At 35.1% G+C, this 15166-nt stretch overlaps 1 protein-coding gene across 1 annotated transcript in view; it reads left to right on the top strand.

Annotated features, from left to right (window-relative positions):
- LOC144229016 (uncharacterized) overlaps window positions 1-15166 on the top strand; it is a 166554-nt gene that overhangs the window by 10332 nt on the left and 141056 nt on the right. The window contains exons 6-8 of the mRNA XM_077760966.1: window positions 9808-9828; window positions 10952-10969; window positions 12569-12589. The gene's annotated coding sequence lies outside the window, so the exon portion shown is untranslated. The remainder of the gene's footprint in view (window positions 1-9807; window positions 9829-10951; window positions 10970-12568; window positions 12590-15166) is intronic.

Genomic DNA, 15166 nt, shown 5'->3' with positions numbered 1-15166 from the left:
CACCTGGAGATAGAAAGAAAGAAAGAAAGAAAGAAAGAAAGAAAGAAAGAAAGAAAGAAAGAAAGAAAGAAGAAAAAATGAAGAAAAAGAAAGAATATAAGAAGAAAAAGAAAGAAAGGAAGAAAGAAAGAAAGAAAAAGAAGGAAAGGAAAGGAAAGGAAAGGAAAGGAAAGGAGGGAGGGAAGGAAGGAAGGAAGGAAGGAAGGAAGGAAGGAAGGAAGGAGGGAAGGAAGGAAGAGGGAGGAAGGAAGGAAGAGGGAGGAAGGAAGGAAGAAAGAGAGAAAGATATTTCTCAGTGTTCACTTTGCATCTAGCTTTTGACAATACCTTTAAAAAGCATAATATGAGACCTGAATAAATAGATAAACTATTTTCAAAGATAGGGAAATTCAACAACATATAAATGTCAATTCTCTCCCCAACTAATTTATAATTCAATAAATTCAATTAAAATCACCAGCAGGATTTTTTTGTGGATCTTGACAAATCCATTCTATAATTCATATAAAAGAGAAAAAAAAATCCAAGAATAAATAACATATTTATAAACATGAAGTTCCCAAGAGGGAAAGCTCACCCTAGGTATTTCATTTGATTATCAAGTCATTTAAAACACTATAGGGACTGAATGCATGTGGTCTTAGCATAGGAATAACCTAATCAGTGGGGGTATACTTACCAGTGGGGATAAAGGAGAGTGACATCAGTAAAATGGCAGCAATGAAATTTCTAGCACTTGTCTGCTTCAGAAACATCAATGTGAAAAATTATCCACACATGATAATACCTTCACAAAAGCCAAGGATTCCAGATGAGGGACTACAGCACCTGGGTAAAGCACAGAAATAAGACCCACTGAAAGGAAGGAGAGATAGATTCTCATTACTCATATCACCCCTCTCCCATGCACAGGTGACCCAGCACAGAAGGGGACATCTATGGGAGGATAGTCCTTAAATCCACACACTAATCAACTCCTGTGGCATCAAGCTCCTGATAAACTCCCATGAATCAGACTCCCCACATACTCCAGCTCTGGTGAGCTCCTGTGGCCTGAGACTCCAGGACAGCCTTATCACTGGGCCATTTCCCTTCGACCCCAGATGCCATACCACCTCCCATGAAACCAGGCTGCAGGCCCATCCCTATATTGGACTAACATCCACGGACTCACATGTTAGGCATAACTCAATGGTTACCAACGCCTGATTAGTAGTTGTGGACACAGGATCTAGATTGGCCCATGCTGACCCAGGTCACAGTCCCTTCATCAGAGACTCAAGGACCAGGCTCAGGCTTGCTCCCACAGACCCAGGTACCAGGCTGGTCTCCATGTACCCCAAAACAGGCCTACCTACCTGCTGACCAGGAACCAGACCTACTTGCCTAAAAACCGTAGCAGCAAGCCTGCTCATGGCACCACAAGTGGGCCTACCAAGAATCTCTTAACGGCCTGAATGGTGGAGAGTTTTGCTGCCAAATCCAGTCTGTAAAGTCTAGAAGTGATGCCTACTCCCTCAAATACATGAACACCAGCAAAAGTTCAAAACAATAATGAATTATCAATAAAACATGACTCCAACAAAGGAAACTAATAAGAATCCAACAACTGACCCTAAAGAAATGATGATGTATGTCCTATTTGACAAAACATTTAGTTTAACCATCTTAAAGAAATTCAGTGGACTATAAAATAGACAACTAACTGAAAGTAGGAAAACAATGCATAAACAAAATAAGAAATTCAACAAAGAAACAGAAACCATTAAAAAAAAAAAACCTTAGAGCTTAAGAAAAAATTGAACTGAAGAATTCAATAGAGAGGCTCCATAAGAATTCAGCCAGGTAGAAGAAAGAATAGTTAACTAAAAGGCCATTTGGAATCATCCAGTCAGAGGAGGAAAAAAAGAAAAAGAAAACTAGTGAAGAAAGCTCACATGAATTACGGGACACGAAAGAAATAATCTGCACATTCTTGGAGTCCCAGGAAAAGAGGGGACTTATTTAAGAGGGGAGCTTATTTAAAGAAATAATGACATAAAACTTATTTAAAGAAATAATGACATAAACTTCCCAATATGGGAAGAAATTTGGAAATCCAAATTCATGAAGCTAATTAGTCACCTCAAAATTTCAACCCAAAACATTCTTGTCCAAGGCACATTAATTACAGCTATCTAAAATCAATACTAAGAATTTTATTTAATTTTAAACTATGATGGCTTTATTTTTTTAAGTTTATTTATATATTTTTGAGAGAGAGCGCAAGGGAGGGACAGAGAGAGAGAGTAGAGGGAGAATCCCAAGCAGGATATGCATCACCAGCACAAAAGCCTGATGTGGGGCTCAAACCCATGAACTGTGAGATTGTGACCTGAGCCAGTTGGATGCTCAATTGGCTGAACCACCTAGGCGTCCCAATACCAAGAATTTTAAAAGCAGCGAGAGGAAAAAATGGAAGGAACCCTCACAAGGCTTTCAATTAGTTTCTCAGCAGAAATCTTTCAGGCGAGAAGAGTAGATTGCTATATTCAAAGTGCTGAAAGAAAAACATTGCAAGCCAGAATGCTTTACACAGCAAAGTTGTCTTTTAAGAATGAAGAAGAAAGGGGTGCCTGGGTGGCTCAGTCAGTTAAGTGTCCCACTTCGGTTCAGGTCATGATCTCACGGTTCCTGGGTTCGAGCCCCACGTCAGGCTCTGTGCTGACAGCCAGCTCAGAGCCTGGAGCCTGTTTAAGATTCTGTATCTCCCTCTCTCTTTGACCCTCCCCTGCTCAAGCTGTCTCTTTCTCTCTCTCTCTCAGAAATAAATGAAACATTAAAAAAACTTTTTTTAAAAAAGGAATGAAGAAGAAAGACTTTCTTAAACAAACAAAAACGAAGGAGTTCATCACCACTATACCTGAGTTACAAGAAATTCTGAAAGGAATCCTTCGAGATGAAATGAAATGCTACTTATTAGTAATTTTAAAATATAAGACCTCCTGGTAAAGTTAAACATATAGCCAATTTCAGAATATTCTATTACTATATATAGTGGTGTGTTAATCACTTAAATCTAGTATAAAGGTTGAAAAGACAAAAGTACTAACATAACTATAGCTACAATAATTTGTTATGGATATGCAATAGGAGGAGTAAATTATGATATCAAAAACAAAAAAAAAAAGCCAAAAAAACACAACAAAATGGCATTAGTAAATTCTTACCTATCAATATTTACCCTAAATATTATTATATTAAATTCTTCAATATAGAGGCAGAAATGATTTTTAAAAAACCCCAAGCATATGCTACTTACAAGAAACTCACTTCATCTTTAAGGATACACGTAGGCTTACAGTGAAGATGGCAAAAGATACTACATGCATGAGGAAATCAAAAGAGAACAAAGGCTATAACAAGAGACAAAGAAGTTCATTATATAATTACAAAGTGATCAATTCTTCAAAATGATATAACAATTTTAAATATATATGCACCCAACTTTGGAGCAGCTAAATATATTAAGCAAATACTAACAGATATGAAGGGAGAAATAGACAATAATACTGTAATAGTAGGGGATTCAATACCTCACTTTCAAAGTGGAAAGATCATACACAGACTAAAAATCAATAAGGAAACACTGGATTTGAAATATATTAGACCAATGAACCTAACAGACATATACAAAACATTCCACCCAACAACTGAATAAACATTATTCTCAAGTACACCCATATTTTCAAGATATATAGATCATATCTTAGGTCACAATATAAGGCTTAGCAAATACAGAAGACTGAAATCATATCAAATACCTTTTCCAACCAAAATGTTATGACACTAGAAATCAATACTAGGAGGAAACCAAGAAAATTCACAAACGTGTGGACATTAAATAACAGGCTGCTGAACAATCTGTGGGTCACAGAAGAAATCAAAAGGCAAATCAAAAAATATTGTAAGACAAAAAGTAGAAAAACAACATACCTAAATTTATGAAATGCAGCAAAAGCAGTTCTCAGGGAGAAGTCTTATAATGAAAAACACCTATGTTAAGAAAACCCACAAACAATCTAACTTTACACCTCAAGGAATTACAGAAAGAACAGACTGAGCCAAACTTAGCAGAAGGGAAGAAACAATAAAGATAAGATCAGAAATAAGTGAAATAGAGACCAGAAAAATAATAGAGAAGATCAACGAAATGAAGAGCTGTTTTTTTTAAAAGATAAGCAAAATTGACAAACTATTTGCTAGAGTTAAGTGAAAAAGAGAATACTCAAATAACACCAGAAATGAAAAAGGAGCCATTACAACTGAAACCACAGAAATACAAACATCATTAAAAACTACTATGAATACTTATATGCCAACAACTGGATAACCTAGAAGAGATGGATGTTACTAGAACAATACAACCCACCAGGATTGAATCAGGAAGTAATAAAATTTAAACAGACCAACAGTATGTAAGGAAACAGTAATCAAAACCTCCCAACAAATAAATGCTTCATTGGTGAATTACATCAAACACTTAAAAAGAGGTGACATTAATCGCTCTCAAATTCTTCTCCAAAAGATGAAGTGGAGGAATATTCTCAAATTTTATGAGGCCAGCATTAACCTCATGACAAAGCCAAATAAAGACACTACAGTAAAAGAAAACTACAAACCAATACCCCTGATAAAAAGATGCAAAAAATCTAAACAAAATACTAGGAAACCAAATTCAACATCACACTTACAAGATCATACACCATGATAAAGTAGGATTTACCCCTAGGATATAAGGATGGCTCAACACATACAAATCAAATGTGATCCATCACGTTAATAGAATGAAAGATAAAAATCACATGATCATCTCAAGAGATGTAAAATAAAAAAAAAGTATTTGATGAAATTCACCATCCTTTCATAATAAAAATTCTCAGCAAATTAGATGTAGAAGAAATATACCTCAGCATTATAAAAGTCATACATGAAAAACCGCAACTAATGTCATACTCTATAGTAAAAGGTTGAAAGCTTTCCCTCTAATCAGGAATAGGTCAAGCATGCCCACTCTCACCACTCCTATTCAATGTAGTGCTGGAAGTCCTGGCCAGAGCAATTAGCTAAGGATAAGAAATTAAAGGAATTCAAATTAGAAAGGAGGAAGCAAAACCGTCTCTGTATGCACATGATATGATTTTATATTCAGAAAACCTTTGAGACTCCACCAAAAATCTGTTAAAACTAATAAATTCAGTAAAATTGCTGGATACAAAATCTATACACAAAATCAGTTGCATTTCTATTTACTAACAATGAAACATCTAAAAAAATAAAACAATCCCATTTACAATAGCATCACTAATAATAAAATACTTAGGAATAAAATTTTTAATGTTTTTTATTTATTTCTGAGAGAGAGAGAGAGAGATGAGCAGGGGACGGTCAGAGAGAGAGGGAGACACAGAATCCAAAGCAGGCTCCAGGCTAGCTGTCAGCACAGAGCCCAATGCGGGGCTCGAACCCACGAACCGCAGGATCATGACACGAGCCGAAGTCAGACGCTTAACCGACTGAGCCACCCAGGCGCCCAGGAATAAATTTAACCAAGAATGTGAAAGATATGTATTCTGAAAAATTACAGGATGCCAATGAAAGAACTTGAGGACACAAATATATGGAAAAATATCATGTGGTCATGCACTAGAAAAATATTATTAAAAGTCCATACTACCCAAAGCCATCTATAGAGTAAATGCAATTCCTATCAATTTTCCAAGGGCAATATTCCCAGAAGTAGAAAATACAATTCTAAAATCTGTAAGTTACCACTAAAGACTCTGAATAGCCAAAGCAATCCTGAGGAAAGAAAACAAAGCTGAAGGCTTCACATCTCCTGATCTGAAACACTATTACAAAGCTATAATAATCAAACCAGTACGTTGTGGCATAAAACATTGACCAGTGGAATAGAATTCAGAGCCCAGAAATAAACCTGGTCATATACAGCCATCTACTATTTGACAATGGAGCCAGGAATATTCAATGGGGAAAGGACAGTCTCTTCAATAAATGGTGCTGGGAAAACAACATAACCACATGCAAAAGAATGAAATTAGACTCCTGTCTTACCCCACTCACAAAAATAAACTCAAAATTGATAAGACCAAAAACTTTAAAATTCTTAGGAAAAAAACAAGGGAAAAACTCCTTAACATTGGACAAAATATAAAGGTGGAAATACACCAAACTAAAAGGCTACTGCATAGCCAAAGAAACAATCTGCAAAATGAAAAGGCAACTTATAGAATTAGAAAAAATATCTGCAAACCCCCTATTTGATAAGAGGTTCATTTCATACATATACCTCATGTATTATAAATATAAAACTCATCAACTCAATAGCAAAAATTCTGATTTAAAAATGAGCAGCAGAACTGGATTGACATTTTTTTTTCAGAGAAAACATACAATGGCTAACAGGTACATGAAAAAATGTTCAACATCACTGAGAGATGCAAATCAAAAGTACAATGAGATATCACCTCACATCTGCTATAATGGCTATTATCGTAAAGTAAAGAAACAAATGTGGCTGAGGCTATGGAGAAAATGGAACTTTGTCCACTGTTGGTGAGGGCACATTATGAGGTTCCTAGAAAGTTAAAAATAGAACTACAATATGATCCAGGAATCCTACCTCCAAATATATATCCAAAGGAAATAAAATCACTATCCCAAAGAGATATCTGTACCCTTAAGCTCACTGCAAAGTCATTTACAATAGCTAAGACATCAAAACAATCTCAGTGTCCATCAACAGATGAATGGGTACATATATATACCTTTTGTGATGCCATTACAAATTTTAGAATTGTGGTATACACACACACACACACAAAGTGTAATTATGTGAAGGACTAGAAGTGTTAATTAACCTTATTGTGGTAATCATACTACAATGTATTTTTGTATTAAACCACCACATTTTACACCTTAAACTTACATGCTAGATGTCAATAATATCTCAATGAAGCTGGAAAAAAAATCAGTAAGACAAAACCAAGAACCCAGAGACAGATCCTTATTATACACAAAGTTGATCTCATAACAGATGGAGAATTCAATAATTGGCCTTGGGCCAATTTAGGGTATATATATATGTGTGTGTATAGATGTATATGTATATATGATATGTATATAAAATAGATGTTCTACCTCAGTTTTTTCCTAAAAATAAATCCACCTGAATTAAATACCTAAATACCGATTACCATTTAAGAAAACACAGTAGAACTGATATATGACTCAGATAGGGAGGAGGCTTCCTTTTAAAATACCCAGGAAAAAGGCAAAATAAATGTTGACTAACAAAAACTCAAAACTTTTTATGGACCAAACACAGTACAAATAAGGTTAAAGAACAAGAGGCAATCAGATTGAAAGAAAATATTTGCAGTATGCGTAACTATCAATGTTATACAGCATTAAGAATATAGATAAAATCCCACAATCAGTAAGAAAAGTGAGTTACATGACTTAAGAATAAGAATAAACAGTTCACACAATAGGTAAATTGAATGCGTAATAAATACAAATTGCCAAATCTCATTAATGATAAAAAATACAACATAAAATGAGATACTGCTTCTCTCAAAGCATAGTGTCCAAAATTTTAAAGCTTGATAAGATCAAATATTTATTAAGATATGTGGTAAAGTGGCAACTCTCTCTGAACAGCAATTTGTCAATATCTAAACTAAATCTAAAGCATATTCTATGATCTACTTCTGGGTATAAACACTAAAGTCATACATATGTACATAAAATGTCATGTACAAAGATGTTTATTGTGACATTTTTAATTAAAAAATAAAAGTTAAATTAATATACATATACTGATAAGATAGAATAATATACAGCAGCTTAAAATGAACTATGTATCTATGTGTATATAAATGACGAAAAATCTCATATTGTAGTGCTGAATGAAACAAATCAGATAGAAAATGACATTTCTTGATACAAAATTATATTAAAATATGACACTTATGCAAATTAAAGCAAAAATATTTAAACCCACCACATTCCTTAAGTATCCACTTATATATGGAAGTATCTTTAAAAATAACTGGATATACATTGAACTCATAATTGAGGGAAGAAAATGAACCTGGGATTGGTGATTCAAAAGGATTTTAGCCATCCCTGTGTTATTTTCTTTCTTAGAAGAAAAGCTGGGAACAAAAATGACAAATGTTACATTACATGTAGTCTTGATTCCTGAGGTATTATTATTTTTTACAATATCTCAAAGAGAAAGCAAATGAAATGAAGCCCTAAGAAGGCTGGTCATCATGCAAAGTTGGCTGTGGATCACCGGTGTGTCCACCTGCAAAATGTCCAGCCTCTCTTGCAATGCATCCTGTCCCTTCAAGCTCTGAGAATCCCTAAGGGAGTGATGACACATTCTCACCCACTAGTCCACCAGAACAAACCTCTGGTTCCTCTTATTTTATCCACTGTTCATGAGACTATTTGAAGAACCCTACTTACTTGTATGGGTGATGCCCTTCTTTATCAAGCCTTCTTATGCTGAAAAAGCCACTGCGTTTCAGAGTGCCTTGGGATGCTGGGTTTGATGAAAAATGAAATTTTCATACTCTGCACTGATACTTATAACCCGAGCTCCAAAAGAACACAGCTTGAGTTCAGTCTCATAACACTACTTCAGTGAAAATGCTGCTTAGTCATCTGTTAAGAATAATACACACACACACACACACACACACACACACACACACACACACACACATTCTTACACATTTGAGGAACAATTTTCACCATTAGTGTAATCCAAATTCATACTTAGAAAACAATAATTTTCTTCTTTGTGGATTTTCCATTCTTACATATAGTTTGGTTACTCGGGGTCATAATGTATGATATCTCCTTTTCAAATCTCACTTTATCATATGATCTCTGCTTTGTTATTTTCATACCTGGCTGTTTCTAATGATTTCCTAGAACAAAAGAGCAAGCTGCCCCAAAGGTTTATTAATTATTTCAACTCTTGCTAGATTAAAAAAAAAAACATAACTTTGAAATTATTTTTCCTGGCCTGATCAAGTTTTCAAAATCTTACCCCTAATAATCTTCCAGGACTTAGGCACAGAATCTCTTATGATCACCCCTCTCCCAGCAATCTCATCTGCTCACCCTCATACATCTTGTAGCAGAGATCACTGTGTGCCTTCAAATACCCCATACCTGTTTCACCTGTAAGGCACAGAACTTTCCTAATGGGTGCTTGAAGAGAACAGAGGGATACGAGGAGCACTCTGATGCTGGCTACAGTAGGAAGAATTTCTTCCTTGATTCAGCAAATATTTGTTAAGTGTCCGCTCTCTTAGAGACCATGCTAAGTGTGGGGTTAGATAAAGAGAAAATAGAACTTGCTTTCACAGAAGGGAGTGACAGTATGGGCAAATCAAGTAAAGAACAATGGCGAGGCTTGCAGGATTGGAGAATGTGGGTGGGGATTAGAAAAGAAAAAGGACAAAGGAAGAACATGAAAGTAACTCAACTAAAATAGATTGGGATATGACACACTTCCTGATTTCACACAATCAGAGATCTAGAAGGGAAAGGGAAAGGTGAGCTCCATCACTGGCCCTGTATCCTTCCTTCCAGAACATTCCCAAGGCAAATGCCCCTTTACACTACAGTTCTGTGCATGATGCTTATCCTGAAAATTACATCAGTGAAAATGTGTTTCCGTTTCATCAGACAACCACACTAATTTGTTTGTCTTTTTTATTAAAGCAAGACCTGAGAAATCTAAGAGTAAGTCCTATGTTTCTCTCAATTATATTATCATTGGTGTTTTACAATATGTAGAGGCCCTTTTGTGCCCTGTTTTTAGTGCGAATCTACCAAAATTTAAGATTTATATTCCTGCCTCTGGTTTTATTAATATTTCCAGCATTCTTTGCCTTCTAGCTTCTTGTTTTCTTATTCCCATTTACAGTAGCTTATTCTGTTTTCAACTATCTATGTCCACTTGGAGACTATAATTAAAACTAACTGGTACTTAATGTGGTAGTATAATAATAAATAATGTTTATTCAGTAATAACAATGTGTCAGGCACCGTATTCAGGGCCTTATATGTGCATATACATTATATCAGAGAAGTATTGTTATTTCTATTACAAAGAGAAGAAAATAGTGAAACTAAGTAATTTGCCCATGATCCTACAATTAATGAGTAGCAGAGGCTGGGAACTCTAAAGGTCTGGCGGGTGCCTCCATCTCAGTCAAATGGTGAGAAATGTGGTCACCCAGCCCCAAGATATTTATGCTTATAGGGAAAAGACAAACCTTTCTAAAATTATCATAATGAACAGTAATTAGCCAACAAGAATCATAGTAATGATCATGATAAACCAACACAGTCATTCCAAAGAAATAATGGGAAGAGATGAATAATAATAAGAAAACAACAGGGTAAGCAGGAAAAATCTTACCCGTCAATGGGTTTTTAAATAAATGCTTATTTATTTTTTGAGGAGGGGAGGTGCAGAGAGAGAAAGACAGAGAGAACCACAAGCAGATTCCACACTGTCAGTGCAGGGTCGAATGCTAAACAGACTGAGCCACACAGGCACCCCATCAGTCAATGTTTTTTTGAGAGTTTGAATTAGCACAGAGAAACTAGAAGGAAGAAAAAGCATCTCCCAATGATTGCATTTTAACCTTTGTTTCCAAAAAGTCTCTCTCAAATTAAGAGAGACTTGAGCAGAGTGATCTGAAGATATTTATTCTCACATAATATTGAATTGATTCTAAATAGAGTTTGATGGTTTCTCCAGTCCTATTTCTAAAACTCTCAGCATAAAGTTTAAGAAATAACTCTGTTGTTCATCCAGAACCTTTCACTCTTTTATTTATTTGATTTTTTTTCACAGTAAGACAAGAAGACCCAAGTAAGTGCCATATCTATTCATCAGTTCTGAGGTTGGTTCCCATACTGGTTCTATCGTTTCCTGTATATGAAAGACCCTGACATTCAAAATTTTCAAGTCTGTCTCTCTTGTTTTTATATTAAATACCTTCCTCTTAAAGTGGCTGATGAATATTTTAGAAAATAAAAAACCCATAGATGAAAAAAAAACCACCCATAGATGGCAAATCAAATAATGAGTTGGCTAAAGCTGACCTGGAAGTAGAAATCATACTTCTGAACATTTTTTGTAAATTGTCATCTATAGAAAAATATGTTAGGTGTTACTACTTTCACTACTAGAGTTTTTAAATGCTTTTGGTTGAAAATTTAAAAGGTAGGAGATGACATGATGGATGTGGGGGGAGGGGGGGATGGGCATGGAGGAGGACACTTGTGGGGATGAGCACTGAGTGTTATGTGGAAACTAATTTGACAATAAACTATTAAAAAAAAAAAAAGGTAGGAGATGACAGAAATAAAACTGAATTGGCAAAGTTAAATTAATTGAGATCTTACTCATTCAAAAATATATATATATTTATTGAGGGCCTACCCTGGGCCAGGCACTGGGAACACCCAGGGACCAAAAGAGAGTAACTGCCCTCCTGGAGTCTACATATGAATTTAAACATTCCTGACATGTTTCTTATTCAGACAAGTTGAGGAAAATATAAATCTCTCCACTTCTAAAAATGGAGATCTTGCATCTGATGACTAATGCTTTGGTAGTAGTAGAGAGTCTATGTCTGTCTTCACCCATTAAACAGTATCAAGGACAGCCATGTTCTCTGTATCCACTTTAAGACACTGCAATTCTAAGAAACTCCTTTTCTGTTTGATATTTCTGTTATGTATTCACTGTGGGTATTTTTCCTAAATGTATCTGTTTCCATTTCAAAAGAAAGATTGACATTTATATTTCTCATACCTTCTCAGAATTCTACTAGAATATCTATCATTTTACAGAAAACAGTCCACAAAGACTGGTGAAAATTTTGATTTTTTTCCTAGTAAGTTAAAAAGTCCTACCTAAAGCAAAACTTTACATACTTCAAAAGATTCATGATAAGGACATAACAGAGATCATATACTATTGCCTGAGGAAGGAGGCAGGAAAAGTAAGATCTATCCTCATTTCTGACTGGCTGGAGCTCCTCATGTGCACTGAAATTAAGAGTGAGATGAAAATCTCTTCGGATTGACTCTACTGAGCTTTCAACAAAATACATTTTCAACTAAATATAAGGTAGAAATGACAGAGACATATGGAAAAACTCAGAGTAAGCAATGAGAGAAGGGAGTAGAATCAAAATAGAAGCAAAATTTATAGAAAATGAGGCTTTTCCAGCTCTGCGGTATTCAATGATAAAAGGAAAACAAGTTAGTTCTTTGCCACTCTTTCAAAATGACCGTGTTACTGGAAAAGAGAGACTAAAGTAACTCATGTGAAAGGTCTAGAGTTTGCATTCCCTTTTCATTCTAGAAATTCCCATTTGGAAACAGTACCAGTAAAATTATTGTCAATGTAAATTTTGTTATCAATGTCAACCCATACTAATAATTTGTGTTTGGATTTTAGCACATGTAGCAGTACCTCTCAGTAAGTTCTGTTTCGTTTCATAAATCTGGTGCAAGATGGGATCGCAAAATAAGGAGAAAATTTTTTCTAACTGACCATTTCCATTCAATGCTTGTATTTATAAATATTTCCCCTCCCTCTTGGCAACCTACTGGGTCATTACCCAATAGAAAGAATAAACATTTGACTAAGAGACTATAAAAGAAACAAATTTGTTTTCTAAAAATAATTTCAAATAGCTTTTAATAACAAATAAAAGGAAAGATATATAGGGTGGGATATCACAATGTGGAGATGCCAACAAAGGGCAGAGGAAAAATCAGGACCTTACTCTTCGGTGTAAGGAGAGGAAAAAGAATACCTGCAATTAGCATTCAAATTTACAATTTAAAAGTTCTCTGCAGGATTTAAATCCTCCATACTATGTGATAAAGAAAAAGAATGACCTACGCATACATATTCTAGCCTACTCTGCTTTCTACTAAAATGAAATATAAGGATGACAATTATATCAGATTGAAACTATTCCTGAACCACAAAAGAAATACTAATCCTTCTTATTTCATTATGGATTTTTGTACTAGAGGAGGTCTGGCCATCTTCCAAACATCTAGTTGCTAATACCTTGGGAAAAGAAAAGAAGGAAACTATATTCTTGATCCAAAAACTCTCTTAATATATTTTTGTTTCATATTATTCTGCCAGTTACTCCAATACCTATTAGTAAGTTATCATTCATCTATTCTTAATTCCACTGTCCTATAGAAACATTTCCTTCAAGTAAAGAATTTCACATTCATATTCTCAACCCCCTTTACATGCCCATTATCCAGTACCTCTTTAAGTTACAGACGAATTTAGAAACTATAATATGCCAAATATTTAGATAGACAGATAGATAGATGATAGATAGATAAATGAAATGAAAATTAAAACACAAAAGGTAGTATTTTTTAGCTGATAAAAAGAAAGATCTAAATATGATAAGCAACACCAGCAGTGCTTTGGGAAAAATTATACCTTCATACAGCACTGATCCCATTTAAATTTATGTAACTCTTTTGGAAAGCAAATTTGCAGTATGTTGCAAGGTACAATGAAATACAGTATCCCTTAAACTCATAATTTCATTTCAAGAGATATGCTCTAAGGAATAATTCTAAATATGGAATAAAACCATTTGCATGATATTATTTGGGGTTTTTTTGCATGAATTTAACTTGTAAAAAAAAAAAGTTAAGGTAACATTGCAATGGTTAATAAAGTAATCAGGTGGACCTAGGTTCAAATCCCAGCTAAAACACTTAACCAGATATGTGGCTTTGGGTAAATTATTTAATTTTTCTAAAATTTTAATTTGTGTTATCTCTAGTATCTTCTCCTCTCAGCCAAATGAGAAAGGGCATGAAAGCTAAGTTCAAATGTGACAACACCGGATTCCTTCCTCCTACTAGGGCTTCATAGGGTCTACTTTAGCATACTTTTCAGTGGATGATTTTCAAGAAAGACATTTTTTCAAAACTCACCAGTGAATGGAATCTTTTTCCCAATTTCCTAAGAATTATGTATATTTCCCTATCGTTATCTATACAACCTAAAATAGACATAAATTTTTTACATTCTAGTTACTGAAGGATGACTTCACCAACTCAATTAGTCAGAGAGACGATATTAGTTACTTTTAAAAAATTTTTAATGTTTATTTTTGAGAGAGAGAGAGAGACAGAGTGCAGGCAGGGGAGGGGCAGAGAGAGAGGGAGACAAAGAATCCAAAGAAGACTCCAGGCTCTGAGCTGGCAACACAAAGCCCTTCTGTTTTTTCTTAATTTAAATTTTAGTTAGTTACTGTACAGTGCAATATTGGTTTCAGGAGTAGTAGTCAGTGATCCATCACTTACATACAACACCCACTGTTCATCACAAGTGCTCTCCTTAGTACCCATCACCCATATAGCCCATCCCCCACCCACCTCCTTCCAACCTCCTTCCTCCTTCCACTCTCAGTTTTTCCTCTACTGTTAAGAATCTCTTGCAATTTGTTTCTCTCTCTTCCCCCCGCCCACATCCCACAACTGTTTTGTTTCTTAAATTCCACATATGAGTGAAATCATATGGCATTTGTCTCTGATTGACTTAGTTCACTTAGCATAATACATTCAAGTTCCATCCATGTTGTTACAAATGGCAAGATTTCATTCTTTTGGATGTCTGACTAATATTCCATTGTACATACATGCCGCATCTTCTTTATCCATTCATCATTGGAGGGACATTTGGGCTTCCTCCATATTTTGTCTATTGTTGATAATACTGCTAAAAATGTTGGGGTGCATGTACCCCATTGACTATGTGTTTTTGTATCCTTTGGATAAATATCTAATATTCCAATTGCTGAACTGTATGGTAGTTGTATTTTTAGGTTTTTGAGGAACCTCCATACTATTCTCCAGAGTGGCTTGCACTAGTTTGTACTCCCACCAACAGTGCAAGAGGGATCCCTTTCTCTGCATCCCTTGAAAACACCTGTTTTTTCTTGTGCTATTAATTTTAACCACCCTGACATGTGTGAGGTGGTATCTCATTGTGGTTTTCATTTGT

The sequence above is a fragment of the Crocuta crocuta genome, unplaced genomic scaffold (assembly GCF_008692635.1).
Source record: "Crocuta crocuta isolate KB4526 unplaced genomic scaffold, BGI_CrCroc_1.0 scaffold762, whole genome shotgun sequence".
Classification (NCBI taxonomy): Eukaryota; Metazoa; Chordata; class Mammalia; order Carnivora; family Hyaenidae; genus Crocuta; species Crocuta crocuta.
This window is presented reverse-complemented; position numbering and strand designations above follow the sequence as displayed.